This window comes from Triticum aestivum, chromosome 4B, assembly GCF_018294505.1.
Source record: "Triticum aestivum cultivar Chinese Spring chromosome 4B, IWGSC CS RefSeq v2.1, whole genome shotgun sequence".
Classification (NCBI taxonomy): Eukaryota; Viridiplantae; Streptophyta; class Magnoliopsida; order Poales; family Poaceae; genus Triticum; species Triticum aestivum.
Genome location: NC_057804.1, coordinates 245,220,386 through 245,230,803, shown reverse-complemented (window position 1 = coordinate 245,230,803; position 10,418 = coordinate 245,220,386). Strand labels below are relative to the sequence as shown.

General features: G+C 42.5%; 1 long non-coding RNA gene and 1 pseudogene across 1 annotated transcript; both read right to left on the bottom strand.

Annotated features, from left to right (window-relative positions):
* Positions 1 to 4,474: 4,474 nt before the first annotated feature.
* LOC123090072 (DNA repair protein RAD51 homolog A-like) lies at positions 4,475 to 6,666 on the bottom strand (annotated as a pseudogene).
* A 427-nt stretch (positions 6,667 to 7,093) lies between these two features.
* LOC123091919 (uncharacterized) lies at positions 7,094 to 9,996 on the bottom strand. The gene is made up of 4 exons (XR_006443808.1): positions 9,130 to 9,996; positions 8,912 to 9,035; positions 7,396 to 7,539; positions 7,094 to 7,313 (listed from the first exon to the last, which is right to left on the bottom strand). It is a non-coding gene; the product is annotated as an uncharacterized lncRNA (long non-coding RNA).
* Between the last annotated feature and the right edge of the window lie 422 nt (positions 9,997 to 10,418).

The window sequence follows — 10,418 nt, the reverse complement described above, 5'->3', positions numbered from 1 at the left end:
TTAGCCTTAGACGCACAGTTCGGGACCCCCTAGCCGAGATCCGCCGGTTTTGACACCGACAGTGATCGGCAACCGTTGCAGTCAAAACTACTAAAGCTTGGATAGAGCGATTACCAAGGAGAGTCAAACGCACGACATAATGTATGTGGAGCTGGGAAGGCTTGTAATATGCTAGCAAAAAGGGTCAATAATAATCAATTCAGAGATGCAAAGTTGAATAAACGCTCAACGACGGTACCATGCTGGTCCTAGGTTAGACCGTGCTAGAGACGCGAGCCTAGAACACTAACAAAATCACGGTGCTGCATGTAAACAAGGGAGGAGCACTCTCTGAATTTTTTTTCTCTTTTTTTGACTTTTTTTGTGCACTTTTTTCCTCTTTTTTTTGCTCCGCAACAAATTTTTTTCGAAAAAGTCTACAAATGGTCTAAAAGCTGCTAAGCCAGAATTTTCCAGACTTAGTTTTTTTAAACTGGATCTATTTTTCTTCTCTGGGTGGCACAAAAGTTGGGAAGTCCTACTCTTTCATGACTCAGAGTATGGCGTTATCTGGAAATCTAAAATTGAGTAACAAATACTGGACTCGGACTAGGACTGGTGGCGGAGATGAATCTGGTGGAACTCAGACTACTGGCACGATGAATCTGGTGGAACTCGGGCTGGTGGTGGATATATGTTGCAGGTGGACTTAGATTGGCGTGATGGCGGCGGATATGTGGTGGCATATATGAACTCAGATTGGCGGCGAATATGTGGTGGTGGTATATGGCAGCGGCGATGATGATGATGATGCAGTGGTGATATATGGCAGCGGCGATGATGATGATGTGGTGGTGATATATGGCAACGGCAATGATGATGATATGGTGGTGATATATGGCAGCGACAACGTGACAGCCTGTGAATAGAACTCGAAACTCTAAAGGACTAAACGCTAAGACAACAACTTGACACGACGATGCAACCGCATATTCGACAAAATGGAACTCTAAAAAGATTATGCAAAGGCTCAGATTGGTTACGATATGAGGAACTAACCCTATTTTTTTGGCTTTTTCATGGACTATAGGTATGAAGAACAAACTCGATCTAAACTATGAAAAACTGTAAAATCTCATCGAGCAACCTGGAAATATGATACCACTTGATAGAGGTGAAGGTGTCCCGATGTTTTGATGAGATAGCTATCATTTTCTGTGAGATTCGACTTTGACGATCCGACTACGAACATGCGAAGACGTCGCGCCTTGGCAATTGCTAAACCAACTTCCAAGGGGTTATTGACCACGCCGAAGCACGATCAACCTGACCACGAGGGTCTATTTCTTGCGAGCAAAGGAAGAACAAGCAAGAAACTAAGATTGCAATCTGGATATTGCGAATATAAGATGAAAGCTTTATTGATCAAGATGGGGTTCTATGACGTCTTGGTCTGGTCATTGAAGACAAACGAAGTTTGTGAAGTTGCATCTATGGTGAACTTTTAATCTAACCAAAACTCAAAGTCTAAACGACGCCCTAAGGGCTGTATATATGGAGGAGTAGGGGGAATTTTGTGACCCCTTGTAGGAGGGGTCTGAATCCAACCCTAACTTTGTTTCCCCACACATACGTACTCTAAAAACAGCCTATACTTATGTATTTCAAAATTACATGGGCCTGACCCAATAATAAGGTGATGCAACACCGATAATAGCCTCTGGACAAAATTTGTGAAGCAACATCTTGTATATTTTGTCCAAGCCTTCATGCACTCATTACGGTGGCTTCAAAGTCCTGAAATCATCACTTGAAAATCCATTCTTGTTTCCCTTGCGCATGCCACCAACTCAATGCTTGTTCTTGCTCCAATGTTCATGCTTCTCCAAGCTAGGCCCTCCATTTGTAAGCAAAACAAATGTATTCAATTTAGGCAGCATCATATTCTCATGAACACTAGAATCATTATCAAGAAACAAAAGTACCTGGTAATTTAATTGGCGTGCGCGAGCTCTAGTAATTGGTCCAATATGTATAGTAGCAGGGGTTGTGGGTGTAACAATGGTATTGATGTCCCTATCAAACATGGCAACATTATTTATGGCCCAAAGAATTTGTTATACATTCTGATCATGAATCTTTGAAACATATTAAAAGTCAAGCTAAACTGAATTGTAGACATGCTAAATGGGTTGAATTCATTAAGACTTTCTCTTATGTCATTAAACACAAGAATTGTAAAGAAAATGTTATTGCTGATGCATTGTCTAGTCGCTATACTATGCTTTCACAACTTGACTTCAAAATATTTGGTTTGGAGACCATCAAAGATCAATATGTGCATGATGCTGATTTTAAAGATGTATTGCAAAATTGTAAAGAAGGAAGAACATGGAACAAGTTCATCGTTAATGATGGATTTGTTTTCTGTGCCAAGCTATGCATTCCAGCTAGTTTCGTTCGTCTTTTGTTGTTGCAGGAGGCGCATGGAGGAAGATTAATGGGACACTTTGGCGTGAAGAACACGGAGGCCGTACTTGCTACACATTTCTTTTGGCCCAAGATGAGACGTGATGTTGAGCGTTTTGTTGCTCGCTGCACTACATGTCAAAAAGCTAAGTCACGACTCAATCCTCACGGATTATATATGCCTTTGCCTGTACCTAGTGTTCCTTGGGAGGATATATCTATGGACTTTGTTTTAGGTTTACCTTGAACAAATAAGGGGAGGGATAGCATATTTGTTGTCGTGGATAGATTCTCGAAAATGGCACACTTTATACCATGTCATAAAAGCGATGATGCTGGTACTGTTGCTGATTTGTTCTTTCGTGAAATTATTTGCTTGCATGGTGTGCCAAATACTATTGTTTCAAATCGTGATACTAAATTTCTTAGCCACTTTTGGAGATATTTATGGGCTAAGTTGGGGACTAAACTGCTTTTTAGTGCTACTTGTCACCCCAAACTGATGGACAAACTGAAGTAGTAAATAGAACATTGTCTAGTATGCTTAGGGCTGTTTTGAGGAATAATAAGAAAATGTGGGAAGAATTCTTGCCTCATATTGAATTTTCTTATAATCGTTCACTGCATTCTACTACTAAGATGTGCCCTTTTGAAATTGTGTATGGTTTCCTACCTCGTGCACCTATTGATTTGTTGCCTCTTCCATCTTCGAAGAAGGTTAATTTTGATGCTAAACAACATGCTGAATTGATTTTAAAAATGCATGAGTTAACTAAGGAAAACATTGAGCGTATAAATGCTAAATATAAACTTGTTGGAGATAAGGGTAGAAAACATGTTGTGTTTGCACCTAGAGATCTTGTTTGGTTACATTTGTATAAGGATAGATTTCCTGATTTGCACAAATCAAAGCTAATGCCACGTGCTAATGGTCCTTTTAAGGTGCTAGAGAAAATAAATGATAATGCATATAAACTTGAGCCGCCTGCAGATTTTGGGGTTAGTCCCACTTTTAACATTGCTGATTTGAAGCCTTATTTGGGTGAGGAAGATGAGCTTCCGTCGAGGACGACTTCATTTCAAGAAGGGGAGGATGATGAGGACATCAATACCATTGTTACACCCATAGCTCCTACTGCTACATATACTGGACCAATTACTAGAGGTTGCGCACGCTAATTAAATTATCAGGTACTTTCGTTTCTTGGTAATGATTCTAATGTTCATGAGAATATGATGTTGCCTAAATTGGATACGTTTGTTTTGCTTACATATGAAGGGCCTAGCATGGACAAGAGGGATGATCACTTGAGCAAGATCAAGCATGGAGATGATGACATGCGCAAGGGAAACAAGACTGGAGTTTCAAGTGATGATTTCAAGACTTTGAAGCCACCATAGTGAGTGTATGAAGGCTTGGACGAAATATACAAGATGTCACTTCTTAAATTTCGTCCAGAGGCTATTATTGGTGTTACGTCGCCTTATTATTGGGCCAAGCCCATGCTATTTCGAAATACTAGACTATATGATGTTTTTAGAGTCCGTATGTGTGGGGAAACAAGTGATAGGGTTGGTTTCGGACCCCTTCCCCAAGGGCCACAAAATCCCCCCCCCCCCCCTCTTCCTCCATATATACAGCCCTTAGCGCGTCATTTAGACTTTAGGTTTTGTTTAGATTAAAAGTTCGCCATAGATGCAACTTTGCGTACTTCGTTTGTGTTCAACGACCAGACCAAGACATCACATAACCCCACCTTGATGAATAAAGCTTCCCTCTTTATTTGCAATATCCAGATTGCAATTAAAGTTTCTTGCTTGTTCTTCGTTTGCTTACAGGAAATAGACCCTTGTAGTCAGGTTGATCGTGCTCCAGCGTGGTCAATAACCTCGCGGAGTTGGTTTATCGATTGCTAAGGCGCGACGTCCTCGCACGTTCGTAGTCAGATCGTCAAAGTCTACTCCATCAAAAACGATAGCCACCATCTCATCGAAAGACGGGACACCTTTGCCTTTATCATTTTCAAAAAAAAAAAGCATCATCCATTCAATATATTTGAAAGATGGTGAGTTACACATTACATCACATGCAATGCGCGAGAGACAGCCTTGTTTTGTACAACAGCAACACTCTGCAAGCTCACAACAAAAATGTGCATCCACTAAGCCATCAAAATAGAATGGAGATGAACATATTTGCAAATGTGAGGGAGCTGGAGGAGAGACAGAGATGGTATTAGTCAGTCCTTGGCATTTGAAATGCCTTCAGATGATAACTGGAACCTTGCTTCGGATTTAGCTAGGCAAGGGGAGCTGATTACTTTACTGATTCACTCTTCGCCTCTTCCCTTGCGAAGAGCAAGCCTGGTTGTGGAAGCATGCGCCATGATGTTCCCACCGATAGGATTCACCTGTGGCCCCGCAAACATGGCAGAGCCATCCACTTGTGCCTCTACCTGATTCGTGATAACCACAGCAACTCCAGACTACACCAGGCAATTAAATCAGGTTTAATCAACTCATGTAAGCAACAGGGTCATTTTTTGAGAAAGCCGCACTACTGTAGATAACAACTCAGCAGTGTATTTATCAGTTTGAGGATAGCTGAGATAGAAACAAAGAGCTCCTGACCTCGTCGGCTAATTTTTGAAGACTCCATAGAAACTTGGCCCTCTGCATTTGCCTCGCTGATAGTTCCCCTCTACCTGAGAAATCAATTATGTATAGAACTGTGGCACTGTCAACAATCATAAGAGCAAACCTGCACATATCATTTCCAAATATCAGGAATCAGTTAGTACTACTTACTAGTAGTCTATAAATACATATAAAAGGATACATATAATAGACATTGCCTATTAGTCTGTAAAATAGTGCACCAAACAAACTTGCTGTGTAAGCAGAATTCAATAAAGAGCAGGTGCCACAAGGAGATGTCCCATGGTGTATGCTCTTTTCGGATGATGTGGTGCTAGTGTACGATAGTCAGACGGGGGTTAATAGAAAGTTAGAGATGTGGAGTTAGACTTTGGAATCAAAAGATTTTAGGATTAGTGGAACTAAAATCGAGTGCACGAGGTGTTGTTCTAGTACTACTAGGCACAAGGAAGAAGTTAGCCTTGATGGGCAGGTCAGGTGTCACCTCAGAAGGACACCTTTTGATATTTGGGATCAATGCTGAAGAAGGATGGCGATATCGACTAAGATTTGAGCCATCGAATTAAAGTTGGATGGATGAAGTGACGCCAAGCTTCGGGCGTCTCAGTGACAAGAGAGTGCCACAAAACCTAAGAGGCAGGTTCTGCAGGACAACTATTCGACCTGCGATGTTGTATGCACTGAATTTTGGCCAACTAAAAGCCGGCATGTCCAATAGGAGAGCTGCTCATGTAAAGATGGATATGTGGCCATGCAAGAAAGGATCGGGTCTGAAATGATGATACACATGATAGAGTTAGGGTAGCACTGATTGAAGAGAAGCTTGCCCAACATCATCTGTAAGATGGTTTGGGCATATACAACGAAGACCTCCAAAAGCACCAGTGCATATTGGATAGTTAAAGCATGCTAATAAACGTCAAGAGAGGTTGGCGAAGACCAAACTTGATATGGGAGGAGCAGGTAAAGAGAGATCAGAAGGGCTGGAATATCACCAAAGAACTAGTCGTGGACATGGGTGTGTGGGAGTTGGCTGTCCACATGCCAGAACCATGACTTGGTTGAGATATAATAGGTTTCAATTCTAGCCTACCCCAACTTTGTTGTTGTTGTAGGATCTTTTTAAGCAATGGATATGAGAAAAGTCACAATGGTCTGATGTTAACATTACATCTACATACATTCTTTAATCTCATATGACACTTCTATATAGTGAAAACTCACAATAGTACAACGAAAAGGTCACACACACACACACAGACTTTCATATGATAAAAGTAACAACAGATGGGCTAGTTATGTAGGCAACATACAGTCCCTTATACACACAAGGAGAAATAAAAATAATGATCAATAAGTTACTGCTAGTCACCTATCTAGCTCAAGAAAATCATATTGAAGTTTAGAGATACACTCAAACTGATGAACTTGCCTCGTCCCTATCATCATGGAAGCTGCATCCAGTAGAAGTCTGGATTGATGATCAGTATTGTAAGCCCTGGCATAAGCCACATTCTCTAATACATCAGCACCGTTCAATCCAAACCCAGAGTCCAGTAGTCACTTGTTTAATAACCAAATTCATGTTAAAACCAACCTAGAATCCAATATTCATTTGCTTAGTAATCAAATTCATGTTAAAACCAACCTAGAATCTAGTATTCACTTGCTTATTAATAAAATTCATGCTAAGAACCAAAGTAACTAGTGTAACCAAAGGTGCCACATGTCTACTATCTGGAGGAGCCTCTGAGGTCTGAATGTCCCCTCTCCGTCAATGTAGAGAGCCTTTCCTTCACCACCACCCTGGTCCAATGGAAGCTGAAATATATCATGTTTAACATATGAGAGATTAACAACAAGACTTAGGTGTCAATGCAAATAAAAAAACAATAAATGAAGTCTCATCTGGCATGTAACAACACAGTGTGGCACAACTAAGTCTTTCCTGAGGGGAATTCACCATATAACTCTGTGATAGATCTTGTTTCTATCCCCCTGTTAAAGGTAGGTAAGATCTGATACTCAATGGATCACAAGTCATTTATCAAATTATGCTGAGAAAGGGAAAAAGCATAAAGCTGGTAGCACATTACCATCCAAGATCTTATCAAGCTCCCTTGATCCAGTTCTAACTTGAATGATCTCTAGCCTCTGTGCATGTAGTTGGTTGGCACTTGTAAATCCCAGCGGAACAAGCCTGGATGCTGCAAACATTTGTAGACAGTAAATATTTTACAGTGTGCTATAAAATTTACATGCAAAATACAATTCTGATCTCATGATTACTTGCTTGCCTTAATTATCTTCTCAACTTTGGCCTCACTGATTCCTTTGATTCGCAAAAGATCTTGGAGTGTAAGCCAGAGACTCTACTGTGTAGAGACTGGCATCTTTGAGCTTTTTCACATCTAATGCAGCTATTCCAGATGCCTTGGCAAGAAAATAACAGATTTAATGAAAATATTTGTTGACAAGAAATGGGCACTAGTTAACCACTAATTACAGCTTGCCACATCACAATAAAGATACGAGGATCAAAAGCACGTAAACCACTAAACCAAGTTACAACGACCTTGACATATGCCACTTGGACAAACACATGACAAAAAACTATTTCTACTACTAGAGTTTTCTGAAGAAATTATAGAATTAAGCCATGCATTCATTTTGGTGGCTGATTGCTAAAATTTTCAGTTTACAGGATATGGCATGCATGTAGATAACAAGTCACTCATTTCTTCACATTGTCCATGTTGGAATATCACAATCCAGGCGCATATGAAATATTGTAGTCTTTGGTACATTCACGTATGCAACAAGACAATAATCTTTACCTACTAATAAAGCACACATTGAGTCTGTCGGGCTCACCGTCGCGCCCGTTTTATGAAAAAGTCCTTATGTTTTCTGATAATTCAACCCGCAATCCCTTTTTAAGTGGATCTGGAAAATGTTTTGTTCTTACAAAAAGGACCCTGCATTTTTTAGTACTCAACCCGCAATCCTTGGCAAAACCTCGGGTGGCTAAGCATGGGGCTTGCCAGGGCCGGTCCTGAGAATACAGGGGCCTGGGGCGAAACTATAACGTGGGGGCCCTTTAATGTAGACATCGAAATCATATTTAACATATGTATACGTGAAAGGTTACCAATAAACACTGAAAATGCAGAGGTGAGGTACACTCCCTTTGCGAAAAACGACCCTAGAAATGCATCCAAAATTAAATAAGTATATATGTATACATTACCATGAAACCTAAATGGGACGCAACCCCAACACCTCGTAGATAATAGTTTTGCAGCATCAAAACCATGACATTGATCATTAAGTTGAACAAACAAGTTTATATAGAATTCGACACAATTTAGTGGTTGATCTTGCTTCAGTAGACATTGTCCAATACTCAATCGTCGAACACAACTACGTAAACTCTTCGTCTTCATTCAGATTTAGTAGGCGTTCTATCTTCCACATTTTTGTCATGTACTGATTTTGGTAATTTCTGAATTACAAGATGTCCATTATGATCTATTACTCGGAATCAAAATGTGCTTCCGACATATTTTGTGCTGCTAACATTTGCTAAATTACACAAGTGTCAATCATAGCGAATTAACAAAAACATTGTGCCTCCTGACTATGATAAACACATCCTATTGATTAGTACATACTCCTACTCCCTCCGTCCGGAAATACTTGTCATCAAAATGAATAAAAGGAGATGTATCTAGACGTATTTTAGTTCTAGATACATCCCTTTTTGTCCATTTTGATGACAAGTATTTTCGGACGGAGGGAATACCTGATTTGCTACTAGAGTGAACAGTGCTCCATTAAATAATTCTTAATCAAACAAAAATATCACGGCCCCTTGTTCTGAATACAAGGGGAAAATCCTGCTCACGGTTCGACAGCAAACTTTTGCCCTGAGTGAGAAAGGGCAGAAAATCTCAAAATCCATACGGATACGATGATACAACCTCACAAGATTAGATCGAAAAGGAACGAAGCATTCCTTACCGGAGCCTGACGACAAGCCTACTTGCGTGCTCACCTTCGTTGCCGCTACTGCGGCGTCGGCGGCGGCGATTGGGGATTGCCTTGCTACGATTAAGGATTGAGTTTGATGCGAGCGATGGGCGTCGGCAGCGGAAAAAACAAGCATGGGCTTCTACTACCTGCACATACGCTAGGCCAGGCTCGATGCGCTGCTGCTGGGATCGAAAGAAAAAAGGCCGGACGACGAATTCCTGGTTGTGGGCTACCTTGCGTAGTGTACCTGGGAGGGGCCCCCTTGATGTTGGGGGCCCGGGGCGGCCGCCCCTGCTGCCCCCCCTCAGGGCCGGCCCTGGGGCTTGCCCAGCTGGATGGCCGAGCAGCAGAGGACAGGGTGTCTCAATGGTGTTGGTTGTGCGCGTGTGCTAGAGGGGGTCGGAGCAGCAGTCACAATCTTGGTAGTAGGGCAAGGTGTGGATGACCGGCAGGAAGGCGAGCATCGGCACTGTCGGTGGTGCTGCACGCGGCAAGAAAAGGTGGCTCTCAAGGCGAGTAGGGCACTTGAGCGGTAGAGGTCGGCCATGGTGTTCACCTAATGCAGCAAGAGGCGGGTGGTGCAAGCGAGTTGAAGTCTCACGGAAGGAGACAGACGGGGCTCCAGTGTGGTGCCTGACGGGGCCGAGTCGTGTAGCGGCGCCACAGGCAGAGGCAGCTGCGAGGCTGGGTGGAGAATGAGAGGAGGAGCATGGAAGAAAGGAGGCGGCGGACGAATCAGAGTGCAGGACGGAGGGGCGGCAACCTAGCGAGCGCGTGAGGTTGGCGGCGAGCTGAGGCGCGCTGGGCGCTGCCCCTTTGTTCGTGTGGTGCATGTGATGACGCTGGGAGGAGATGGGGTTCGGGAGGCTAGGGGATCAGGCTAGGGTTAGAGTAGTGGGGGCGGTTGGGCCTCAAGAGTTAGGTGGGCCGGTCTGTGAGGTTAGTCAGGCCCAAGTTGCTCAAATCCCTGCCTACAGTCGTGCGCACGAATACTGAGTTAGATGCACAAATTCTTCTAAAAAAGTTAGATGCACAAATAAATAGTCCCACATCGGCCCTTTGCGTTAAAATCCACCAATTTATATAGGCCGAAGTTTCACAAGAATCATCAAGGAGCCCAAGACAAGAAAAAAGAAATGGAGATTGAGGCACAGGTCGAGATGATATGTGGCTTCTGGTGAAAAAAAGAACAAAGAGAGGGGCTTGTTGGGACATGCCTGTGCATGGGCTGGCTGGCTTGGGTTGAGGTGATGGTTCTGTGGTGTTGTGGATTGTGT